The sequence below is a fragment of the Aquarana catesbeiana genome, linkage group LG01, assembly GCF_042186555.1.
Source record: "Aquarana catesbeiana isolate 2022-GZ linkage group LG01, ASM4218655v1, whole genome shotgun sequence".
Lineage (NCBI taxonomy): Eukaryota > Metazoa > Chordata > Amphibia > Anura > Ranidae > Aquarana > Aquarana catesbeiana.
This window is the reverse complement of record NC_133324.1, coordinates 272,498,448-272,524,909: the sequence shown is the minus strand read 5'-3', so window position 1 is coordinate 272,524,909 and position 26,462 is coordinate 272,498,448. Positions and strand designations below refer to the sequence as shown.

Sequence of the window (26,462 nt, the reverse complement as noted above, 5' to 3'; positions counted from 1 at the left end):
CTCTAAGGCAAACCTTACAGTGGTGCTCCTGACATTTTGTAAGCCTAGTACACACAGGCCAAATGTCAGGCAGCATCAGCCGGTTCATTAAAAACCGTCTGACATTTGGCCCGTGTGAATGGCAGCCGGTCCGACAAACGCAAAATCGTCTCCTGATCAGCGCTCTCAGCCATTGGGAGCACTGAACGGAGTGTTCTGGCGGTGGGGGCGTCCACCTGTCAGAACACAATGGCACAGCAGGGGAGATCGCTGTACTAATGACGGATTGTTAGTACAGCTTCTCTCTCTCTCTCTCTCTCTCTCTCTATATATATATATATATATATATATATATATATATATATATATATATATAATATATATAAAATATATTTTTCATTTAGCCCAAAAAAAACTTAGTGTGTACTCGGCTTAAAGTGTTACTAAACCCACAACAGTAAAATCAGTCTGTATATGCAGTAAAGCATGCTTGTACTCACTGTGGAACCTAATGGCTTAAAGCGAAACTTTAGTAATTTTTTCATCTTTCCATCTATTAAATCTGCCCTTGTTTTAACTTTGGATAGTAAAACTTTTTTCTGCCAGTAAAGACCTTTTACAGCCCACTTCCCGCTTTGGCTGTACTTCTCTAAGTGTACTAGGCCATGTAAGAGTTGTATTTATAGCTTGGGATGAGTTGGAGATGCTTGTTGTCGCACAGGGAATTTATAATGGGTGTAGGAAAATATCAGCAATATATTGTTCTGCTATTGCCCACAGCTAAGGAGATGATCCTCCTGCTGCAATATCAGAAGAGTTGATTATCAACTTTGCTGATAGGGTAGAACCTTGTGACTTGCTTCTGAGTGCTGCAGTTTGAGACTTGGGAGAGAGTAGGAGTTGCTTCCTCCAAGCAACACAACTGGAGCTCAAGGACTACTTTTTAATAAAAAGTGGAGGAGGGTTGGAAAAAAAAATAATAAAAAAGATATGGTGTATAGTGACATATATATAGAATTCTATATATGTCACTATACACCATAATAAAAAAACATATGGCGTATAGTGACATATATAGAATTCTATATATGTCACTATACACCATATATTTATTTATTTTTTTTCAACCCTCCTCCACTTTTTATTATTAAAAAGTAGTTCTTGAGCTCCAGTTGTGTTGCTTGGAGGAAGCAACTCCTACTCTCTCCCAAGTATCAAACTGCAACACATCCCAAACTATACATACAACTCTTACATGGCCTAGTACACTTAGAGAAGTGTTGTGATATTGTCTGTGATTCCGCAATCGTGGCAAAACATGGGGCATGTTTGCAGTGCCATTTACTTGTTAAATGCACCCCATTCGAGGACAAATCACAGCACATGACGCTGTCGCCCAAAAGAAACTCCTGCCCCTTTTTGAGTGACAAACTTTGCGCATTGCAATCTTGCAGCACGATGTATCGCTCAACAACTGCAGCAAAACCGCGCCGAGATTGGGGTGCCATTAACAAGTAATGGCATCACAAATGCGTCCTGCGTTTTGCAGCGATTCAGCCCAAGATTCAAAACGCCTAGGTCAGTGTGAATGGAGCCTAGAAGGGCCACTTTACAGTACAGATGAACTACAATAGAGGCTACTTGCTTAAGATGAGCTGTAGACACTGCCTGACATAGTGGGAGGCTGTACATTTAGAGAATTGTAGGTACTGCTTCTGATGTCTGCAGCATTTACATCTTATGAGGAGGCATGTGGGGAAGAAATTACTAAATATTATGTAAAAAGTACAGTTTTCTAACCTCTCTGATAAGTCACATCTCCTGATAAGCCAGGGTTGTCTAATGCAAGAATCCAAAAGTGCCAAACCAAGCATGTATACTGTTATCCAGGCTGAGTGAGGCTGGCAGCATCTAGAAGACATCCTAAGAGGAGTCTGTAGACATGGGTGACTTGTATGAAGTGCATTTTTAACTGGTTATTTATATCAGCATTTTCAGAAACATGTTCTTGTAAATATTCTTATTGAATTGGTTCGTTCTGATAACCCATTGTTCATGCTAGAGCTTTTAAAAGTAAGTGTGTGTGTGTGTGTGTAGGACTGAAAGGCCATATTTTGTAAGTGTCCTTTTTTTAAATGTTCCTCAGTTTAATTATTACTTCAGAATTGAGTAGCAGATGCTTGCATACAGGTCAGTGATGGATGCATACCATAGTAACGTGGAAAAGCCTGTAGTTCAGTGCAGCAGACTGGATTGATTGATCTGCACTTAATAACAGGGTGGAGTGTATTAAACACTATGCAAATGTTGTTGCGTATTTGAAAGTGTATCACAACATCCATTTACCTTCATATTACTTAATAACCAAGTTTAATGATAGGTTGTTCAAGTAGTTAGACAAATGACTAAAATTTAAGAAAAGAACATTCCATGATACTTTGGTCACGCAATGTATTTTTTTACATGCAGTAGAACATATTAACTGAAACCTGGATTGCTGTGACATATCACTGCTCTGCTTAATTTGGATGTTTTCACCATGAATCTTCCATTAATGTATGTATTACAGAATATAATCACACCATAAAACCTCAACTGCAGTTCTGTAATTAGAATTTCCAGTCTCTAGTACACATAGCTATTAAGAACAGCGAGTAAATGCCTGTTATGCATCTGTCAGCAGAATATGTACATGGTTATGCAGACCAACGCTTAGTTTGCTGCACTATAATCTTTTGTTGAAAACACAGAAGAGAAATTGATTTCAGAGGGAAACAAAAATGCTATAAAATTTTTTTTATTTTTTCTGCTGCATATTAACCCATAGTCTAACCACCTCAAATGATGTCTTTCAAAGAAAACTGTAGGTCCATCTCCCTAACATTGGAGGAACCCATTGAAATAACTTTCCAGTCTCAGGAAATCCCTGCTAATGACTATTTACAGCTCGGGATACATTATTATGATGGTCAGTGGCCCCCCCCCCCCCTTATTTATTTATTTATTTTTTTAATTTATTGAAAGCCAGTGGCATGCAAACACACCTCCAAAAACTTCCACCCGGTGCCAAACAAAGTGCCCACACATAGAGAGAGAAACACAAAAACGTGCAACGGGTGTTCAGAGTCCTCCACTAGGGAAAGACCTTACCCTGATCCCCCGGGGCGTTAGGCTCCAGACAGGGACTGAGGTATTCGGACAATGGGTCCATGTGGCCGAAACCAGGCGGACCGAAGGGAGACCCCCCAAAGGAGAGGGCGAACCAAGCCAGAAGACCTATGTCCACCCCTTCCCAAGACTTTCAGAGTAGGCCCGAGGACCCACACCCTACTCGCCACACAGTGACAAAACGTGTATACATTACAAACAAAAAAAATACAAAAAAGTGACAAACACAGGGTAAATAAAAGAGTGAGGGAGATAGTAAGATGGGAGAGTGAAAGTGATCATTGTGTAATACAATGGCCGGCCATCCGGCCAGGCATAAATATTTCCCCTGGTCCTAGCCAAAAGGCTCGGCCCAAGAGGCAGGTGTGAAAAACGTGTGTAGTGGTGAAGTGACCATGGTGCCATAAAATCAAGTGCATAAACACAGTGACTATACGGCACCCCTGAGCTGCCACTTCAGGGGCACATTCACCACTGACTTTTCAAAGCAACCCTGACCCACAGCCCAGACCACAGCAGCCCCCACCCCAACCAGTAAGGCCTGGAGTTCAGGAAACTTGGCGAGAGCCCTTTACCATCAGGCTCCACTGTCGTTCTGTTCCTCCTGCCTAATTATTTTCGGAGATACTGAACACTGGAGCTAGAGCTACACCTGTCTAGGCCAGAAGGCCAGGTGCCCGACCCTCCGGATCAGACCCCGTGGTTCTCCTCCCCATCAGAAGGCTTACCTTTCAGCTACGAACTGCTCCAGGTCACCTTTACTCCAGCAGGCTTTGCATAGCAACCGCCATCCCTTCACTATTTCGCCATAGATCAGGGACGGAAGCAAGTGCCACCTCCTGGAAACTTATAAGAACAGATACTACACTTGATCTTAGCCAAAAGGCTGAGAAGTGATAGCTTAAAAGTCCATTGGTGTCAGCAGGTACTTATTTGAGGGGTAGAAATTGCTCAAGGTACTCCTAGTAGTTCCTGGAGGAACCCTTGTTGAGAGCGGCTGCTGTAGGGTATTCTAATGTGTACTTCAAAAACAATTTTTGATGTAACTTAAATTTTGACCAACTTCTGTTCTTAGCTCCATTAATATTTTACACATCTGTATGTTATAGATCTGTATGACTGTCTGAGTCACTGAGCCTCCCTGATCACCAACTGCTAAGACTTTACAATGAGAATGCATTGTTTTAGTAGGTCATACCTGACAGGCAGATCTACCATAAGAGAACCGTAAGGCGAAACCATTACACAGCATTGATTTGCAGGAAATAGAGCCTACATACATAATGAGCAAACATGGTTGCCACTGTGTGCATAGATAATTAGCGTAGAAGCAAGGTTTATAAGACCTTACTATATCCGTTTTATTTGCTTTAGGGTGGTCACATTAAAAACACACTTCACTTTTTTTTTTTTTTTTTTTAAGGATTAGTTCTCATAAATAAATGCACATGCACTTTACAGGTAAAAAAAATATTGCATTTATTTTTTTTTTTTTTTTGGAGGAGCCTGGAAAGCCTACAAAAATTCAAATAGGTCAAATCACGGGTGCAATGCAGGACTACTACAGACTGTGTAACTGTGTCTGCCCATACAGACAGGCAATTTTACTGCTACTAGAGTGCTCAACAGTGTCTAGGTAGTTCATTGAGAACTACAAGCCGACAGCTGTAAAGGCTGTCCATACTTATAGTTTATCTATTCACAGAACTCTGTGAATGAATGACATGGTTGTGTGGGTGGAGCCCTGCACGGCCACGCTCTTTTTAACTAGTGACAACAGGTACCAGGAGAAGATCCCAGCCTTCTGTCACCGGGAGTGTGGGGATTGAGTAGCCGCTGCAGGATCTTTAACATATTACATGCTCTACCCTAAAAACGAGTGGGACATGTTCTCAAAGGTGAACTTGTCCTTTAAAGAAATCCTGTAGGTTTTCTTTCTAAAGATTTAAAAGTTGTACTCCACTGCAGTAGAAGACCGTATATTTTATTTATTCCAAGTAGTTCTATAGCCCTGTCAATTTACACAGCACTTTACATATACCTGTATATTGTACAAATATATATAGATACTGTATATAGATAGATAGCTAGCAGGAGGAAACCCACAAAGGCACAGGGAGAGCATACAATCTCCAGGCAGGTAGTGCCGTGGTTGGGATTCGAACAGGCGACCCTAGTGCTGCTAGGAGGAAGTGCCAACCACTTTTGAAATTAAACAAATGTGTACCTCTGCACTATCTAGGTGCAAAGTAGTGATCCAAATGTGGTGTGCATAAAGTAAAAATAAAGTAATATACAGTATTAAAAAGTTGCTGCAGCCACCCACTGTTTTCCAACAAGCAAAGTGTGTGTGTGTGTGTGTGTGTGTGTGTGTAGAAACCATCTGCATCTATGTATAAGGCGTATAACAATTCATTCTCCAGCAGTGACGTGACAACTATAAATGGACTGCACTATTGTTATGCACTTTATATGGGATTTATTTGTATTACGATATAGATCACAGGTTATGAAATTATTATGACTTGACATATACATATATACTACAGAGTTTGTGCAACACCAGTTTCTATATCCATATTTGGCCACTGTGCTGCCCTATATGGTTATTTTTACGGCAGTGTACCCCTCCTACACGCCAGCGAAAGCCCTTTGGCATTTAAGCCACCAGTTGCTGTCGTTCCTTCCTCCTATGTCATTGCTAAGTGCAATACATCGAGTTGGAGGTAGAAACCAGCTTGAAACTTGACAAATGGGCACGCTACACTCCTGCCAAAGAGCATTTGAGACTGCAGCACTGGAAGATTAATGGGCCGCTAGAGAGGTGAGCATACACTGTCTTTTTTTGCAGGGGAGAGCAGCATTTAAAGAGTTAAAGATCTCTTTAAAAAACAAGATAAGGTGCTGTATGCAATTTGCACATTCAAAATGAATTGCAGTGTGCGATAATGAACATTGCAGTAATGCTTGGTAAAAGGCGTATTTTATTTAAGGTACACCTCAAGTGAACACCAACATCCAAGAACGGATTCTGAGAAGTCAACTTGCCCTGCAATTTCCTATTGGTAGCCACCACTCTTCTGAGGGTGACAATAACATAAATTGCCTTGTTTACGTCCAGCCTTACCCTGTAACAGGTCCAGACTGGCCTATAAGGCTCTAATGAATAGCCTATCTATTCAGCTTGGTCCAAGTCCATAGTCTCGGATGACATATAGAAACCTGTGTTGGCAGTTCCCTTTTTTTTTAAATTAACAGGATGGTTGCGAAATGTACACTGTAGTAGACCTATTCAATAAGACACCACCAATTAGCTCTTAGGGTCAAGGTTTTTGGTGTGCTTTTTTTCCCTTGCTAACCTTGAAAACCATACTGCACATTTTCAGAGATGTAGTTTCCTTACATTATAAAATAGAAGAATGAAAGTTTTGGGGCGGACATTTAAAGGATAACTATACTAAATCACCTCCTTCCTTCCTAAAGTTTTTCATTCATCCCTATCGACAGACCAGCTAGTATGCGAGTCAACAAGATCCTTCTTCTTTATAGCAATGTGATTTTCCATGCATGCGCAAAAGTGAAGGCAGCTCTTGCGGCATAGTATAGATCTTGCAAGAGCATGGACAGGCCAGTATAAAATTTGGTGATTGCGGGGGGGAATGTTTGAGGGGAAAACTTTAAGCACAACTAAACTGCATTTGGCATCATTATGACAAATTTACACACTTCCTTGCTGCTCTGTTGCCAACACTGCCCTGCTGCCTTATATATATTTTATATATTTACTTTTGACCAGCTCTCTTCACCTATTGGGCAGTCACTGATGTAATTTATGAATATTGGTGTGTGAGTTATTTCAGCAGTAGGCTCCTTTAACAGATGCTGAGATTGTACCCTGTATGGTACATGTGCCACAGACAGTTTACACAGAATTTTTTTTCTTTTTTTTTATCAGAGAGCGAGTGAGAGAGAGAACGTGTTTTTAGTAAAGGTCACATGATCTGCAGGCAAGGAGATTAAAGTTATCTGAAAGTGAAGAACCCCAAACCCCTTTTAAATTTGTTATTGGGAGCAGTTCCAGAGATTGGCTTGTCATGATCAGTGATTGCACCATAGTGTGTTTGGCTCATGAAGGTGACCATATGGTCTTGTTTAAGCGCTTGCTGACCGGCTCACTCCGATATACATTGGCAGAAGGGCACGTACAGGCATATTAACGTACCTGTATGTTGCACTTAAAGAAGCAGTTTGCGGGCGCCCGCCGCAAGCTCCGTGAGTGTGATCGCAGGTCCCGCGGACTCTGTCCACAGGGATACCCACGATCGTCTCACGGAGAGGAAGAACGGGGAAATGCTGATGTAAACAAGCATTTCCCTGTTCCGCCTAGTGACAGAGCACTGTTCACAGCTCCCTGTAATCGGGAGCTGTGATCAGTGTCGTGTCACACATAGCCCTGCCCCCTCAGTTAGAATCACTCCCTAGGACACACTTAACCGATTCACTGCCCCCCCAGTGATTAACCCCTTCACTGCCAGTCACATTTACACAGTAATCAATTCATTTTTAATCTCACTGATCGCTGTATAAATGTGAACGGTTCCAAAATAGCACCAAAACTGTCTGATCTGTCTACCATAATGTCGCAGTCACGATTATAAAATCGCTGATCACCGCCATTAAAATTATTATTTTTTTTTAATATATTTTTTGGGGATATTTATTATAGCAAAAAGTAAAAAAATGTGTTTTTTCAAAATTGTTTTGTTTTAAATTGTAATTATTTGTAATTTTGTTTGGGAGCCACGTCGCACGACTGTGCAATTGTCAAAGCGACGTAGTGCCGAATCGCAAAAAGTGCTCTGGTCTTTGGCCAGCCAAATAGTCCGGGGCTTAAGTGGTTAAGGCATATCACATTAAGGGTCCTTTCACACTGGGGCGGTTTGCAGGCGTTATTGCGCTAATAATAGCACCTGCAAACCAACCCGAAAGTGCCGCTGCTTTAATTCCAGTGTGAAAGCCCCGAAGGCTTTCACACTGGAGCGGTGCGCTAGCAGGATGGGAAAAAAAGTCCTGCTAGCAGCATCTTCGGAACGGAGTGTATACCGCTCTTTCACCGCCCCTGCCCATTGAAATCAATGGGACGGCGCGGCTATACCGCCGGCAAAGCGCCTCTGCAGAGGTGCTTTGCGGTGGTTTTAACCCGTTCTCGGCTGCTAGCAGGGGGGTAAAACCGCCCCCGCTAGCGTCCGAATACCGACGGTAAAGCACCGCTTACAATAGCGGCGCTTTACAGCCGCCAACGCCCCCGCCCCAGTGTGAAAGGGCCCTTAGCCACATATGTTGCTGTATTCAGTCTGCTTTGTGCTCCACCTCACCTTCTGAGTCATCCTTTGACCTCACAGACTTTATTTGCACAGCACTAGATTATCATGTCTGCTTGCCAGTTGCAATGAATCTGGATTTTACATTTTTAGTATAGGCTCCAGACACAATTTTATTGTTGGATTTGGTTCTAGCGCAAAATCAGTGCTGGATTACTGAGCATATCCCAATGCCTGCATATATCTGCTTTGAAATCAAATGTCTGTATGGTTGCATGATGATCGGATCTTCCAGTGTATGTGGTTTACCACCATGGTTTCTTGCATGTGGAATTAGAACTTTGAAGCCAAACATCTAGGTCAGCCAGATGTGGCTGCATTTATGGTAAAGCGGTTGTTCAGTCGTATATTGAAAAATGAAAAGTTAACATCTACAGTGCTGTGAAAAAGTATTTGCCCCTTTCTGATTTTGTGTGGGGGTTTTTTGTAGTGGTGCACCGAAATTTCGGCTGCGGAAACATATCGGCTGAAAATGGTCTTTTCGGCAGGTGGGCAAAAGGAAAAAAAAAAAAAAAAAAATGTACATAATGGGGCCGCCCCGCTGGGTGCCGCACATGTGTCATCCTGGCGTGCCCCTGTCAGAGTCCCCCCTCCTCCTCTCGAGTGTCATGAGATTCAGCCTCACTAGTGCCTGGTAGCGTGATCTTGTGCTGTGTCACAGAGCTGGATCTGAATCACTGTGCACCTGCTGTAATGATGTCCTGCCTCCTAGACCGCCTATTGTGATAGACTGCACACTTATCCAATGCCGGGAAGCATTGTGCCGTGTGTCATGGGGAGCAGGACATCGTTACAGCGGCTGCACAGCGATTAAGATCCAGCTCTGCGACCACAGTGTGAGATCGTGCTACCAGGCACTGGGGGGGGGGGGGGGGGGGCGGGTGCTGCATCTCATGGGCAATGATGAGGCTGCATTGATCTCTTGTATCATGTCTGCAGTCTCTGACCATCTCTTGTACCATGTCTGCTAGAGGTGCACCAAATAGAAATTTTGCTAATACTATTAGCAAAGTGTTTAAGTTTAGGTAAGAGATTGCAGATATGATACAAAATATAGTTGGGGGCAGCAGATTGCATTTTTATTGAGCTTTTTTTTGCACTAAAGGTGCCAATAATGGCCAACAATAAATGCATAGTAATTTAAATTGATGATATTTATTTAACTGTGGAATATAATACAATTTTATATATGGGGGGACACACACACACACACACACACACCTTGGATTATGAGCACAATCTGTTCCAGGAGAATGCATCAAAGCGAGTTTCCCCATTGAAGTCAATGGAAACGAAAATATTTTGTTCCGCATGGACTTCAATGGCATGCAATACCACATGCAGCCAGAGGCAGGGGGGCACCGGAGAGCCTCGGAAAAGGCCAGAGGCCACCTTGGCAAACCTCAGAAAGACTTCCTGAGATTTGCCGAGGTCAGCTGAGCTGTCCTCGTGCCTTTCCGTGTATTTCTGAACGGCGCCGATCGGCGACTTTCGGCTCTGCTCAGCTCCGGCGCCCCCCCCCAGGCCAAATACTGCACACTGCTTTGGCCTGAATCGTGCTCGTTTTGCGAGACAACACTCGCAAACCGAGTTACAATTTTTAAAAATACAGTGCTCGTATTGTGAAACGTTCGTTAACCGCGTTACTTGCAATCCGAGGTTCCACTGTAATTAATAAAAATATATATCCAATATTATCGGGACGAAATCCTTGGCCCCATTGTCAGACCCTACGCTGGTGCTGTGGGCCCTGGGTTCTTCTTGGTACACGGCCTCATAAAGGAAATGTCACCATTGAATGGCCCCCACATTCGCCTGACCTAAATCCGATAGAATACCTCTGGGACATTGTTTCCGTCAAACCGACGCCTCCAGGTTGCAACTCAGTCTTTTCAGGAGTTCAATGATGCCCTGGTCCAGATCTGGGAGGAAATGCCCCAGGACCCCATCTGCCGTCTCATTAGGAGCATACCTCGATGTTATCAGGCGTGCATACAAGCACATAGGTGCCATACATACTACTGAGTACCATTTTTAACCGCTTGCCGACCGTCCGCCATCAATTGACTGCCGGAAAATGGCACTCCTGCGTGAGTTGCCGTAGCTGTACGGCGGGTGCTTTAGGAGGTATAGGGGGCGTGCGTGCCCCGTGTGACAAAGGAGCCAATGCTCGTGGCCGGCGGCTGTGATGGCTACCCGGGATTGCTCTGGAGAAGGACAGAACGGAGATCCGTCGATGTAAACAGACAGATCTTCGTTCTGTCAGGGTTGTGGAGAGCGATATGTTCCTAATGCTAAAGAACAACAATCGGTCCCATCACTCCCTAGGACACACTTAACCCCTTGCTCGCCCCCTAGTGTTAACCCCTTCCCTGCCAATGACATTTATACAGTAATCAATGGCTATTTATAGCACTGATCACTGTATAAATGTCAATGGTCCTAAAATTGTGTCAAGTGTCCGATCTGCCCGCCGCAATGTCGCAGTCATGATAAAAATTGCAGACCGCCACCATTACTAAAAATAAATATATATTTAACCTAAAATATGTAGAAGAATATATTGTGGCCTAAACTGATGATTTTTTTTTTATATTTTTATATATATATATAATATTTTGGGGATATTTATTATAGCAAAAAGTAAAAAATATTCACTTTTTTTTTTTTTTTAAATTGACGCTCTTTTTTTGTTTATAGCGCAAAAAATAAAAACCGCAGAGGTGATCAAATACCACCAAAAGAAAGCTCTATTTGTGGGGGGGGGGGGGGGGGAAGGATGTCATTTTTGTTTGGATACAACGTCGCACGACCGCGGTATTGTCAGTTAAATTGACACAGTGCTGTATCGCAAGAAATGGACCCTTCAGGAAGGGGGTAAATTCTTCCAGGGCTGAAGTGGTTAAGTTGCTGTAATTACATTTCAGCAAAATGGACTAGCCTACTGCATCATTTATTTATTTATTTATTTTTTCACTTTGATTTTCAGGGGGTCTTTGAATTCAGCCCTCTGTAGGTTGATAATTTTAATTTCTATCAAACGATGTGGTATCCTTTAGTTCTTAACACATTACCCAGTCCATATCCGTATAGATATCCAGCATGATATTTTTCCTCATTGAGATCTGATGTGTTTTCAAAGTGTTCCTTTAATTATTTGAGGTGTGTGTGTGTGTATACATACACACACACACTCACACACATACTTTATATTACCAAAAGTATTGGGGCGCCTGCCTTATACACACACATGAACTTTAATGACAGCTTCAACTCTTCTGGGAAGGCTATTCACAAGGTTTAGGAGTGTGTCTATGGGAATGTCTGACCATTCTTCCAGAAGAGCATTTGTGAGGTCAGGCACTAATGTGGACAAGAAGGCCTGGCTTGCAGTCTCCACTAAGGATGAGCTCAGGCGTGTTCGCAAACAGCACGCGCAGAGCCCGCCAGGAATTTGGCACTGCGGAGCGGTAATCACAAGCAGTGAGACATTATCCCGATGCGCGGCTGCAGAGAACCGGGAATGTCTCACTGCTTATGATTAGTGCTCCCCATTTCCTGATTTCCTGGCGCACTCTGCACGTGCGGTTTGCGAACACGCCTGAGCTCATCCTTGGTCCCCACTCTAATTCATCCCAAAGGTGTTCTATCAGGTTGAGGTCAGGACTAGGGGTGCACTAGGAGTCGACCGGGTATCGGAGTGGCCAATTATTGGGGGCCAATATTCACATTTTTCAAATAATCAGTATCTATAAGGAACTTGTCGATGCTACCGTTAATGGTCAGACCTCCTCCCCCCTGTCCCCGCGTGAGGGCTCGCTGCAGTTTCTGTCAATCTCAGTCAGCGGTGTGGCGGGCAACAGAGGGATGTCATCTCACTGCCTGCCTTGCATCACCGCTGTTCCGCCCCTACAGCAGGGCCATAAAGACTGCTCTTGACAGCTGCAGCACCAGAGAGCAGAGAGATAGTTGCATCATCTCTCACCACCCGCCCACATGTGGAAGTTTACCCACTCGGACACCGATGGGGGGAGGCTACCAGAGGTAGTGTAAGTAGTGATAAGCTGCTTATGGGTGGCAGGTCACAGTGGCAAGTGACGACGGTGATGTACAGAATATCGGCACCTTATTTCGGCTATCGGACTGGAATGCTGCTGAAAAATCGGTATCGGCCCTGAAAAAAACAGATATCGGTCGAGCCCTACTGTGCAGGCCAGTCAAGTTCTTTCACCCCAAACCCGCTCATCCATGTCTTGGTGGACCTTGCTTTTTGCACTGGTGAGCAATCATGTTGGAACAGGAAGGGGCCATGCTCAAACTGTTCCCACAAAGTTGGAAACTTGATATTGTCCAAAATGTCTTGGTATGCTAATGCCTTTAAGAGTTGCCTTCATTGGAACTTAAGAGCCAAGCCCAACTCCTGAAAAACAACCCCACACCATAATCCCCCCCCCCCCCCCCCCTCAAATTGATTTGGACCAGTACACAAAACAAGGTCCATAAAGACATGGCTTGCATAGAGTCCTGACTTCAACCCAATAGAACACCTTTTGGGATGAATTAGAGCAGAGAGTGCAAGCCAGGCCTTCTCGTCCACATCAGTGCCTGACCTCACAAATGTGCTTATGGAAGAATGGTAAAACAATCCCAGAGACACACTCCTAAACCTTGTGGACAGCCTTCCCAGAATAGTTGAAGCTGTTATAGCTGCAAAGGGTGGGCCAACTCAATATTGAACCCTATGGACTAAGACCGGGATTCCATTAAAGTTAATGTGTGTGTAAAGGCAGGCGTCCTAATACTTTTGGTAGTGTGTGTAGATGGAGTATATATAGGTATAGATATAGAAGTAGCAGTGGGGCAAGGGAGTCGAGCTGAGCGGACGCAGGCAGTCCAGCAGGCGTTGGCATCTTCGGTTCCGCCTGCCAGCTGGACTGTCACTGCCTGAGTGACTGTAATGAATAACCTAATGTTGGTGACTCCGGCTCCACCCGGAGCCCAGCCGGGACTCCGTGGCTGGGAGCGGGTCAGGTGCACAGTGAACTTTTTTGGCTGTGCCAATACTGTCACTCAATGTCTCTCTCGCACTGTTCCTGTGAGCCCGACATTGAGACAGATGGGATCCGGTCTGAACAGCCTCAGGGGTGCTGAGTGAAAAGGGCCCTTGTAAAGTAGCCAATCCCTGCTGTCTCTGCACTAGCAGCCCCACCCCCTGATGTGCACAGATACTCATAGCGTGGTGCTAGATACTGTAGGTGTGTGTGTACAACTGCTGCATGCTTGGAGGATTGGAAATTGGCAAGTCTGCAGTGCAAATGGCTCTATGTGGTGGCTGACTGTTTTTATCAATTTTTTTTACAATGCTTGTATCAACAATGAAATTTCATGCAAGTGCAATTCAGAAGATATCCCCATTTAATTTTATTCTATGTTTGAAACCCCACCCTCAACTTGACAAATGCATATGTATGTCCCTCACCTCTCCTATTCTCAGTCTCTGACTGCAAAACATTGCCACTCCTCTGAAAAGCAATACACAGAAATATTACTTTTCAGGGCTGTTTGACAGGTGGCGAGGAGGTGATATGTTGCCTCCTAACCACCTGTTTTATCACCCCCATCACAATCACTGTGGCTACAGCATGTTTACATCCCCATGTGCTGCCTTGTCAGCTTAGGTCCCTTTCACACTTGTGCGACCTGAAAGTCATGCGATTTTGCCGTGACTTGAAGGAATGCCTGTGTCTATGCACCCTCAAGTCGCATCAAAGTCGGACCAAAGTAGTGCAGGGACTACTTTGAAGTCGCACAGATATGAATGTACTCATTGGAAATCGTGGGATACCACTTGTCATGCGACTTTGCAGCCCCAAGTCGCATAAGTGTGAAAGGGGCCTAAGGGTTTTTTCATGCAACATCCTGTGCTTTTGTTTAAAAAAACATTGAAATGTCACCCGACATTTCAAAAAAGCTCAATTGGCTGCACTGCTGTGAGCTGGACATACCAGAGACAAGGCATTTTGTCATGTCATTAGGTGGAATAGCCACCCAACACAGTCCCACCACATCTGGTGTGAGTATACCTTAACCACTTGCCACCCACCCACAGTAGTTTTATTGAAGGTGGGTGGCACAGACAAACTAGACAACATACCGTACAAAGCCACCTGTCTTCCAAGCTTTTGGGGGATGAATGCATGCCCCCAGCCAACCCGTGCTGTGATTGGACACAGCACAAGTTAATCAACAGCTTTCAACCAATGATTTTGGCAGAAACCTGATGATCAGCTGTGCCCAATCACAGCACAGAGTTGTGTGTTTGCAAACACACAACTCTGTACACAGAGATTTGGCTTCTCCCCGAAATCATCTGTGAGTTCAGGGAGAAAAAGCAGCCAAATCTGTTAGTAAAAGCAGCACATATGACACATTACATTTTAATAGGCACACAGGTAACCCCCTGATGTCAACCTCTTCCCAGCCAGTGTCATTAGTACAGTGTCAGTTTATAGTATTATAGCTGATAATTGTATTAGTGTCACTAGTTATGTCAGTTAGTTAGTGCACCTCCCTGCGAGGGTCTGTTAGCACCAGATTGCCTGAAAGCCAATCACAGTCCCACTTTAAGTTGCTGATCACTGCCATTACCAGTATAGCTTCTATAGCTGCATAAATGTATAATATGTGTGTATATGTATGTGTGTGTGTGTGTGTGTGTGTGTGTGTGTGTGTGTGGAGATATAATATCTATCTCTATATATTTATCTCTATATCCCATAGTTTGTAGATGCTATAACTGTCACACAAACCGATCAATATACACATATTGGGATTTTTTTTTATACCAAAGACATGTAGCAGAATACATTTTGGCCTACATTTATGAAGTCATGTTTTTAAATTATTTTTATTTGATATGTTTCATAGCAGAAAGTAGAAAATATTGAACTTTAATTCTTAAGAGTGGGTGCATAAATTGGGGCAGGCTTGTAGGGGCCCCATACCATTACTTTGCCCAGGGGCCCATGATGCTATTAAGATGGCGCTGCCCAGTCCCCCCTCCCATCAACAATCGGATAACTGTAATAAAATAAATTCTGTTTGCTGGTTCATCTGCAGCACAATCAAAAAAGAAACGGCATGATTTTCATCTTTACTGTGGTTGCCTTATGTTCTCAAGTTAGGAAGCCGTACAGTGCTAATGGTGGAGTGTGGAATAGGGTAAACCAGCTTGTATATGTGGACTCTTCATGTAAACATGTTACTGTAGGGACTAGGGATCAAAGTGACAGCATGGCAGCATATGTTGTTGTTCTGTGAGCCACTTGTCTGGCATTGATTTCATTTGCCGTTCCTGCATTGTCTTGATCTTATAATTGTATAAACATATCCCCATACATTAAACTAATAAGTAGCTAATCCTAGGTCTAAGGGAACATAAGAAGATCGCTCTGCTTTTTATAGCAAAGTAGCCTGGCCGGCGTCCATGCAGTCAGATTATTGTTGCACTTCATTATGGAAATGTTTGTTGTGAAGTTGGCTGTGCAGTACTGAGAAGAAAAGACGCAAAATATTCTGTGAACAGACGCCTTGTTTTAGCATTCAACTTAATCCAGCTACTAAAGACTTAGTTTAAAGAGAACCTATTTTTAAACCTGTTTTATCTATACCAAATCAGGGGATATTAAAAAAAAAAAAAAAAAAAAAAAAACTCCCTACAGTTTGAGTTTTCTTATAATAGAAGACATCTACATCATAATAACTAGTTTAAAGCAGCCATTATTATCCCATAGAAACAAAAAGCAAATGATTAAACATTACCCTAGATTTTCAAGTCAAGGATGTGCGGATCACATTTTTCAGGATTCTCGTGGATTATTATACTTTCGTAACCACTTTGGCAAAACGCCTGTTTTTAAATCATACTGGAACACCAGTTTTAAAATGTATAAATTTAACCCCCATTGCACCTTGTCTACCAGTCGCCAAGTAAATTGTTTAGTAATTAGAGTTTTTATAGTTGGGATTCTTTACAGATGGTCATTATTTCTCGTGTTGTATAAAACTGTTGGCGCTATATAAATCCTGTATAATAATTTGTATAGAATTTGTTCAGACATCAGGTGGCCTTCTGAAGTTCTAATGGCCAAAGTATATAATATTTGTAGTTATTCTCACCCTGCTGGTGGAACAGTTGTATTTAGTGTGAGATGTTTTGTACTGTATTTTGTCAATGGGGAAAAATATTTAAATGCAAGTTGACAATGGCCATTAGAATGATAGGACCCACTGATTATTGTTAGGGGTTGGGTTATGAGATATGTTTAAAGTGGTTCTACAGGCAAAAGGTTTTTTTATCTCTGTTTTTTTAAAGTGGCTTTAAACCCCCAATTTTAGAGCCTAGGATAAGGCTTACTTATAGGTAGTGGAAATATCTCTTAAACCTGCACTGTTTAGGATATATTTACCTTGTAGTGCACCGATGATGTCATCGGCGCATGCGCTGTGAAGAAACAGACCTCCTGTGCCATTTCTTAACTTGCAAGTGACTGACAGCTCCCGTGTGCATACGCCGGAGTCCGCGGCCCCGGAAGGAAGAGGGGCAAAGATGGATGCGGCCACCAGCAAGGACAGCGTGGGCTTCGTTTGCAGTTAAGTGCCACATAATGGATGGGAAAGATGGCGGGCTGATATCCCGTCATTGGATAAAGAGGGATGGGAGGACTGTTTAGAGCATGGCCCGAAATTAGTAATAGCATCCAAGGACAAGCTGATTCAAGTTAAATTTATACACAGGATCTACTATACCCCGCAGAGACTCCATCGCATATTCCCTGAGAGAGACCCCATGTGTCCTAAATGCAAAATTCATATAGGCACATTTATACATATGTTCTGGGAGTGCCCAGTCGTTGCACTATTTTGAACTAAGATAGTAGGTGAAATCAACTCCAGACTGCAGACCTCTATTCCGCTCTTACCGGCTATGACGTTGCTGGGGATACATGATGACGAGCAGAGGCCATATCATCTTAAATTACTAATTTCCTTCCTTCTTTTCTATGCCAAAAAAGAAATACTCATGAAATGGATAGATTCTTCCCCTCCATCCTTTTCAGCCTGGGAGGCACAGATTGAGGCAGTAATCCCAATGTATAAAATGACATATATAAACCGTGGCTGTCCGTGGAAGTTTGAAAAAGTTTGGGCTCCGTGGATGGCCTCGTAGAGAAACACTCAGTTCATTACGATCATCTGCCCCAAGAAGGGAGGGTTTTGGAGGGTGGCGGGTGGACGGTACTTGTTGAGAATGGTACTATTATCCCTACGTATTGCTTGCGGGCTTTGCATATTGCCTTCCTTATCCTAAAATATGTAATCTACATATGTTGTGTATTGTACTCTGTTGAATGGTATTCTGTAACTCTAATTTATCTTGTACAACAATAAAGCACCACTGTTTTGTTAAAAAAAAAAAAAAAAAGTGCCACATAATGGGCTAGTATGCGATGCATACTAGCCTATTATGCTTTTACTTTGCAGGGGAACAAGGAGGAAGTAATACCCATAAGGGTTTACTTCCTCTTTTAAGATAAAAAAATCTTCTGTGTGCAACAGCCCCTCTAATACTTACTGGAGCCCCATCTTGATCCAGCAATGTGCACGAGAGCTTCACTTCTCCGGGGACTCTCCCTCATTGGTCGAGATGGCAGTGGGTGCCATTGACTCCCGCTGTTGTCAATCAGTCAGTGAGCCAATGAGGAGAGAGAAGGGGCAGGGCAAGCGAAAGTGAGTGAAATTCGCTGGTATAAACAATCCTAATATAAAGGGGGGGGGGGGGGGGGGATCCTGATCACTTCCCCAGAATAGTACAATGTTACTATAACACACTATTGCTCTGGTCAGTGTGTTTTAAAAATAAATAAAAATGTAATAAAAAAAGAGAATAAAGTTATGACGATGTTGTAGTACACTGGTGACCGTATATAAAAAAAAAAAAAAAAAAATTGTTGAAAAAGCAATTTATTCATTTTTTCCAAAAATTGTGACACAAAATTACAACTTCAAAAAACATGCCATGCCTCTTACTTAATACATTGGACTGTCTATTTTCCAAATAGGGGTAATTTGGGGGATATTTGTACTGTCCTAGTATATTCGGGCCTCAAGAAATTAGATGGGCCGTCAGTACATCAGCACTGATCAATTTTCAGATATAACATAATTTGTGGACTCTAACTTTGCTCCAGGCTAAATAATAAACTCTGGTTTGGATTATTTTCACCCATGAAGTGTAGCAGTATACAGTTTGTCCTAAATTTATGAAGAAAGATTATTTACAAAACTTGTATGTGTTTTTGTTTTTTTTTTGTTTTTTTTTGTTTTTTTTTTACATTTCTGTCTTTTTTAGTCTATTTAGGAAAAAAAAAAACCTGTTGATTAAATACCACCAAAAGGAAGCTCTAGTGTGAAAAAAAAAAAGTTAAAAATTGAATATGGATACAGTGTTGCATGTCTGTGCAGTTGTCAAAGTGTGACAGCGCTGAAAGCTGAAAATTGGCCTGGGCAGGAAGGGGTGAAAGTGCCCTGTATTCAAGTGGTTAAATCCCCACTTACCTCTCTTTCTGCAGAGCTTCCTGGACCGATCAGAGTGATTCTCTGTACTGGCGCTGATCAATCAATATCCCTCTTATTTTTTCCTGCCCTGCATCATTTTGGAATTTTGTCATTTATGTTTACCATGTATATACAAGGATGTATATGTATATTACTTGACTGTTTTGCACACTTGGACCTATATTGTGCCACTAGGCTATTGTCAATCAATAAATGGTTTGTTATACTGTGACTGATCCCTTGGCCTGTTTGCTCACCCCATTCAAAGTCCCACTTCTCCAGTTTCATGTATGCATAGGGATGAAGACTCACGTCTCATTTAAAGTCCCAACCTTCGCTCATTTAAATCAATCAAAATCTCTCTGATCTGTTCTGGGAGCCCTGTTGAAAGACCCACTGGCATGGGGAGGGTTTATTGTTTTCACCTGTTTAATTTTTTTCTGAACTTATACTTTGATCACATGTAGAGAATACAGCTAACCTTACGGGTCCTTTTCCACGGGCGGTCTGCCTGGCGGACTCTGCTTTGCTCAACGGAGGATTGATACGCTGAGCAGGCGGATGACAGCTTTCGTCTCTGCTCACTGTGCTGAGACAGACCTGTCAGAGCCCCACTTTCCTCTATGGGGGATCGAATGAAAACAGACTGCCTGTCCATTTTCATCCGATCCGCCAGACGGATGGAAAAATAGGGTCATCATCTGTCTGGATTACACGGACAGGATCAGATAGCATCGGGTGTCAGCGGACATGTCACCGCTGACATCCGCCGTGCCATAGAAGTGAATAGAGGCTCTGATCAGGTCCGCCTGACATACTGTCAGGCGGACCTGATGGGACAGCTCATGTGAAAGGAGAGCGGGGCTCTGTCAGGTCAATCCCTGCACAGTGAGCGGAGATGGACCGGTCATCCACCTGCTCAGCGGCAATCAACGGAGCGATCCCCCGCTGAGCAAGCGGAATCCGTATAACTGAGGCAACTATATGGGCAAAGGTTTGTGGACATCTGACTGTCACACCTATTTGAGTGTCATGGGCATCATCTTTCCAAACCATGAGCATGTTATGGAATTCCCTCCCCCCTCTTTGTGGCTGTAACCGACTCCACTCTTCTTGGAAGGATTTTGTCTGTCTGTGGGGAATTTGTACTCGTTCAACCACAAGCATTTGTGAGGTCAGATAGTGATGTGGGTTGAAAAGATATGGCTTGCAATCAGCATTCCACTTCATCTCAAAGGTGTTCAGTATGGTTGAGATCAGTTCTTTGTGCAGGCCTTTCAAGTTCTTCACATCAAACCATATGTTTTTACAACCAACTGGCCGTATGAATTTGTTAGATCTTGCTAACCGCAAGAGCCATTGTAAAGTCTTTTATGTACACATGTATTGCGTATGCTAAAATCTACATGCATACAGTGCAAACAAGGATGCAGGTTGCTTAGTGTCATAGGTTGCTAGTAGGCAGGCTGCTTTTGCCACCTAGTTTCCTTGGTATTTCGGACCAATAGCATACATTTATGCTAAACACATTACTCATGTAAATATAACAAAGTTTTTCATGCTTGCATTGTTAACCACTTGCCGACTGCAATACATATATACGTTGTGGTTTGGAAGTGGTTTACCGGGATTATCAGCCATAACCTGATCACTTTTTACAGCCGGCGGCTGGCTTTCTCATAACTATTTCGAGCAGCTTATGAGCCACTGGAATGCTTTCAGAAGCAGCGGGAGGGGATATCCGCCGCCACTGGCCTGTTTCTCAGGCTTACTGTTTCCGCCAGTTCGTCCAAGAAACGATCTGACTGTGCTGCCGGTTGGCGATCAAAGAGTAGATCGCTTTGATCATCTCTATGGGCTTGGAGGACCGGAGCAACTTCATGATGTCCCTTCCGGTCGAGGCTGGAAGTAATCAAATTTTTTTTTATTTTCTTTTTTTTATCTTGCTTTTAAAGGTAAAGATGAGATTTTGTTTTTTTTTTTTGACCCCAGATCTCTCCATAAAAAAAGACCTGTAATTATTATTTCTAGAGATGTTTACATTCCTTGTAATAGGAATAAAAGTGATGATAAAATTAAAGCGCCCCCCATGCTTGCGCGCAGAAGCGACCGCATCCATAAGTTGCTCTTGCTTATGTAAGCGGTATTCGCACCACACATGTGAGGTATCACTGTGAATGTTAGAGCGAGATCAATCATTCTAGTGCTAGACCTCCTCTAACTCTAAACAAGTAACTTTTAAAGGTGTTTAAAGCATCGCCTATGGAGATTTTAAAGTACTGAAGTTTGTCGCCATTCCACAAGCATGCACAATTTTAAATCATGACCTATTTCACATTTTACAAAAAAATTGGGGGTAAATATTGTGTGGGGTGTTGTTTTTAATTAAAAAAAAAGTGTATTTTCCCCCTAAAAATCTGCATCAAAAACATAATACGGGTGCGTTATGATGCGTTCTTGCTGCACTTTCAATGCATTTCAACTGGGAGGTGCATTTTTGTGTGCGTGTGTGCTTTTTTTTTCCTGACCAAAAAATGCAGCAAGCAGGGTTTTTAATGCCGCAGTAGACCATAAACATAGAATTTAAAAGGATACATTTTTCTTGCGCTAAAGGTGCCAATAATGGCCGACGACAAATTCATATTAATTTAAATTGGCTATATTAATTAAAGTATTAATTAAATTTAAATATAATACCATTTTATATAAATATTTTTTTTAAACTGTAACTTTCGGTTTTTGGCCAAGTGCATCCTGCATTTTCAGTTTCGGCACCAAAATTTCCATTCAGTGCACCTCTAGTATGTATAGGCGAATAGTCCATGATACTTAACAAAATGTACTTTATATGATTGTAGGCTTATGGGATTGTAGACAGTACTAATTTATCAAATTGTTTATAATACACTTTAATAATAACATATTAGTGATCATAAAAACATTTCACATACTTTTAATGGATCAAAATTGTCCGCGGCCCCTTTTTATTGGCAATAAAATTATTTATTTCATAATGCATATAACAGTCTTGTCATCTGACCAACTATTTCACACCAAATTAAAATATTATCATATATCCTTACACATATGTACATCTGAGAGCTATATCTATAACTCAGCCATTAAAGCTTTGAGTTATACCATTAAACCAAAAAACAGTCCCCTTTTAATAGAAAGGAACGGATGCCACACAATAAGGACTACAGCATTGGGTAGGAAGTTTCTTCTTCTGTTGCTAACTGCCTACTGACAGCGATTGCGCAGATTTTTTTTTTTTCCCTTCTTTTTTAGTTCTAACAGGGAGAAAGCGGGCATGTAGTGGGTGGAGGGGGTCTCGCAGCCCCTGGTCTGTGCCGCCCATGGAGGTGGTGTCCTTCTCCTCTCTCCTCCTTCCTCCTCTGCTCCTATCAGCAACCCCCCCCCACTCTACCTCCACTCTGTCCCGACCGCACCGCTGCCCACTTGCTATCTCCGTGCAGACCGGGGATTATCAGAAATCACTTGTATGACACAGTGGGGATCTCCCACTGTGTCAGGTATTGTATAAAAGAACACCAATCGCTGATGTCCCACCTCCCGCCGGTATAGGAACAGTGCGCTGTCAATCATACCAGCGGGAGGCGGGACAACGGCGATTGGTGTTCTCATATACAATACCTGACACAGCAGGAGATCCCCATTGTGTCATACAAGTGACTTCTGATGATAATCCAGCTCTGCACTGGTGGGACAGACATGGTGGTCCCATGGTGAACATGGCGGTCCCTGACATGTGTCACTGGTGGTCCCTGACAATTGGCACTGGTGGACACTGACACGTTGCACTGGTTTGCATTTATAAGGCTGTAGCCTATCATACCGTATGTTATGTATGGCTTGTTGGCTGCAGAATGAAGGGTGTGATTTATGTTGAAGTGGGCAAGTTGACATTTACATGTACAGGCCTAGTGTACCTCCCACATTTACTCCAATCCCAAGGATTCATGGGAAATATAGGCTGATTACAGTTTACAGAGAGATAAGAGGATATGATGCAATCCCTCTTCTAACACCTCCTCCTTGCCAGAATACAGGCTGCATTTTTTTGAATCACAGAGCTGACTTCCTAAGAATTCAATCTGACATATCTCTTAAACGGTAAGAAATTTCACAAATAACTGTTTTGTGTGGGGGGTGTACTAATGGGGGATTTTTTGAAAATCCCGGAGTTCTACTTTAAATAAAACCTGTCATGGGAGAAATGTAGGGGCAGCTGTTACTGCCTTCTGAAAATGCTAGTTGGTATGGCTGTTTTTGCTGACCCTGTCGCTGAACTAGAAAAAGTATGCCAAGTAGAGCTTGTTCTGGCTGGTGATTTCCACTTTTGCAGCCAAATTGGTATGCCATAAACATTTACAGTTGTGCTCATAAGTATACATACCCTGGCAGAATTTATGATTTTTTTTTTTGGCCATTTTTCAGAGAATATGAATAACACAAAAACTTTTTCACTCATGGTTAGTGTTTGGTTGAAGCCATTTATCAATCAACTGTGTGTACTCTTTTTAAATCATAATGACAACAAAAACTACGCAAATGATCCTGATCAAAAGTTTACATACCCCAGTTCTTAATACCGTATCACCCACTTTAACATCAATGACAGCTTGAAGTCTTTTGTGATAATTGTGGATGAGGCTCTTTATCTTCTCAGATGGTAAAGCTGCCCATTCCTCTTGGCAAAAAGCCTCCAGTTCCTGTAAATTCTTGGGCTGTCTTGCATGAACTGCACGTTTTGAGATCCCCCCAGAGTGGCTCAATGATATTGAGGTCAGAAGACTGAGATGGCCACTCCAGAACCTTCACTTTATTCTGCTGTTGCTAATGACAGGTCGACTTGGCCTTGTGTTTTGGATCATTGTCTTGTTGGATTGTCCAAGTACGTCCTATGCGCAGCTTCCTGGCTGATAAATGCAAACGTTTCTCCAGTATTTTTTGATAAGATACTGCTTTCATCTTGCCAACAATTTTGACCACATTTCCTGTGCCTTTTTGTAGCTCACACATCCCAAAAATATCAGCGATCCACCTCCGTACCTTTCATAATAGACCTTGTTGACTCTTCTCCAAATATAGCGTTTATGGTTGTGGCCAAAAAGCTCAATTTTGGTCTCATCGCTCCAAATGACTTTGTGCCAGAAGGTTTGAGGCTTGAATCTGTACATCTGTTTGGCGTATTGTAAGTGGGATACTTTGTGGCATTTGCATAGTAATGACTTTCTTCAAGTGCCTCCTTATTGTGCATCTTGAAACAGCCACAACACGTTTTCAGAGAGTCCTGTATTTCACCTGAAGGTATTTGTGGGTTGATTTGATAATAAAGTTGATTTGATAATAAATGGCTTCAGCCAAACACTAACCATTAGTGAAATAAATGTTTTTGTGTTATCATTCATATTCTCTGAAAAATGGCCAAGAAATCATAAATTCTGCCAGGGTATGTAAACTTATGAGCACAACTGTATATTTGCATAACTTGGTGTATGGTACCCCGACATTTCATATTCCTGATATGTGTCAATGTTACCATGTACTTGTATAAAAAAAAGTACCCTGTTCTTTTTATTGCTTTCTTTGTGTGAAATACCTGGTGGTTCTGCCAGTCATCCTGCTTTTTTATTTCAAACTGATCATACTGGGCATTGAAACTCATCCATCCCAGTGTGGTCATTTTTCCTGGCTGTGCATAGTGGATTGCGTTTTGGCCTAAATTTATGACTAAATTTCATTAGATATTTATTTATTTCAGGTACTTGTAAAGCGCTGTCAATTTACGCAGCACTTTTACATATACATTGTACATTCACATCAGTCCCTGCCCTCAAGGAGCTTACAATCTAAGGTCCCTAACTCACATTCATACGTTTTAATAGCAGAGTAGAAAATATTGCTTTTTTTCAAAATTTTCTGTTTTATTTTTTTTGTTTATATTGCAATAAACCCAGTAGGGTGAGCAAATGCCACCAAAAGAAAGCTCTGTTCGTGTGAAAGAATAATAAAAAATGTAATTTGTGTACAGTATTGCATGACCGCACAATTGCCAGGTAAAGTAGTGCAGTGCTGAATAGCAAAAATTGCTCTGGTCATAAAGGGTGTAAACCTTCCGGAGCTCAAGTGGATAAAAATCTGGAGCAAAACTAGCATTTTCTAAAGGAGAGTAGCATGCAATCATACAATCACACTTTTTTTGTTTTTTGTTTTTTTTTTGGTGTTTTTTGTTGTTTTTTTAATCCCCTTTAGAATTTTAGAAAATATATTAATTTGGTGTTCGCTTCCTTTATCCTAGGAAGTTCCTTATGTTTCAGCAGTGCCCCTACTGCTCTCTAAAACGTAATGCCAACTTGCCTGAACATCGCATCTGTCACGTACACAAGAGCTACCAACAACATAATATTGTTACTAAAAAGTTAATGAGCACCATTGTTATGAATGTGTTTTCTGCTGTCCTTTTCTAATTTTGTTATGAAGAAGGGTCTGTAAAAATGTTGGCGTTTCCCTTAAATATTTGGTCAAAAAAATACATTTTTGCTTGGCCACCTTTGGCCCCAGCAGATGGCTTCTCTACTGGAGGAAACATTTGCAAATCGATTTAATCAAAATGCAAACAGCTAGCAAGAAAAAGTGCTTACAACTTAACTTCCCTTTTTTTAAAATGCATTTCTATCTTTTGGACTGAAAACATAGAAAAACAATTGATGTAAATAATCATCAGCTATAATCATTTACTTATTATGGGGAGTTCCTCCTGTTCATTGTCTAGTTCTTGAATATCCAAATAGCAGCTTTAATAAGTGTAAAATAACGAATCAGGTTGTAAACAGACTAAATGCTGCTTGAGTTTCATCCGATTCCTGCTAATTCAGCTGAAATTCAAGCTATGGGTGGCCTTAACCGCATCACCCAGCTTTGAAAAAAATCTTTTTTTTTTTACTTTTTGGTTGAAGGAGCAAGGTGGAAAACTGTTGGCCAAACAGTGACTGCACCCCATTAGATGCAGTGGCTGTTCAGGTACTCTGATAGCTCTAGGCCCTGGCTATCAGAATGTAACAGTCAACAAGCGGGTTTCCTTTGCCCACACTGTTTTTTAGTGTAGATGGAATAATCCATCAGATTTTCAGTCCTTGGGCAAAGTATATGTGTATGGCTAGCTTAAAGTGATTTGAAAGTCTCAGTTATTTTTTTATAGGAAAAAAAAAATGTACTTATCTCCTCTGTTGCTTGGATGTGCAAAGAGCAGCCCTGATCCTCCTCTTCTCGGGTCCCTCTTCTGTGATCCTG

At 42.1% G+C, this 26,462-nt stretch overlaps 1 protein-coding gene and 1 pseudogene across 2 annotated transcripts in view; one reads left to right on the top strand and one right to left on the bottom strand.

Annotated features, from left to right (window-relative positions):
- Nucleotides 1–26,462, top strand: part of ZDHHC8 (zDHHC palmitoyltransferase 8) — a 175,944-nt gene that overhangs the window by 15,909 nt on the left and 133,573 nt on the right. The gene's annotated exons all lie outside the window — the stretch shown is intronic.
- LOC141124388 (U2 spliceosomal RNA) lies at nt 3,955–4,045 on the bottom strand (annotated as a pseudogene).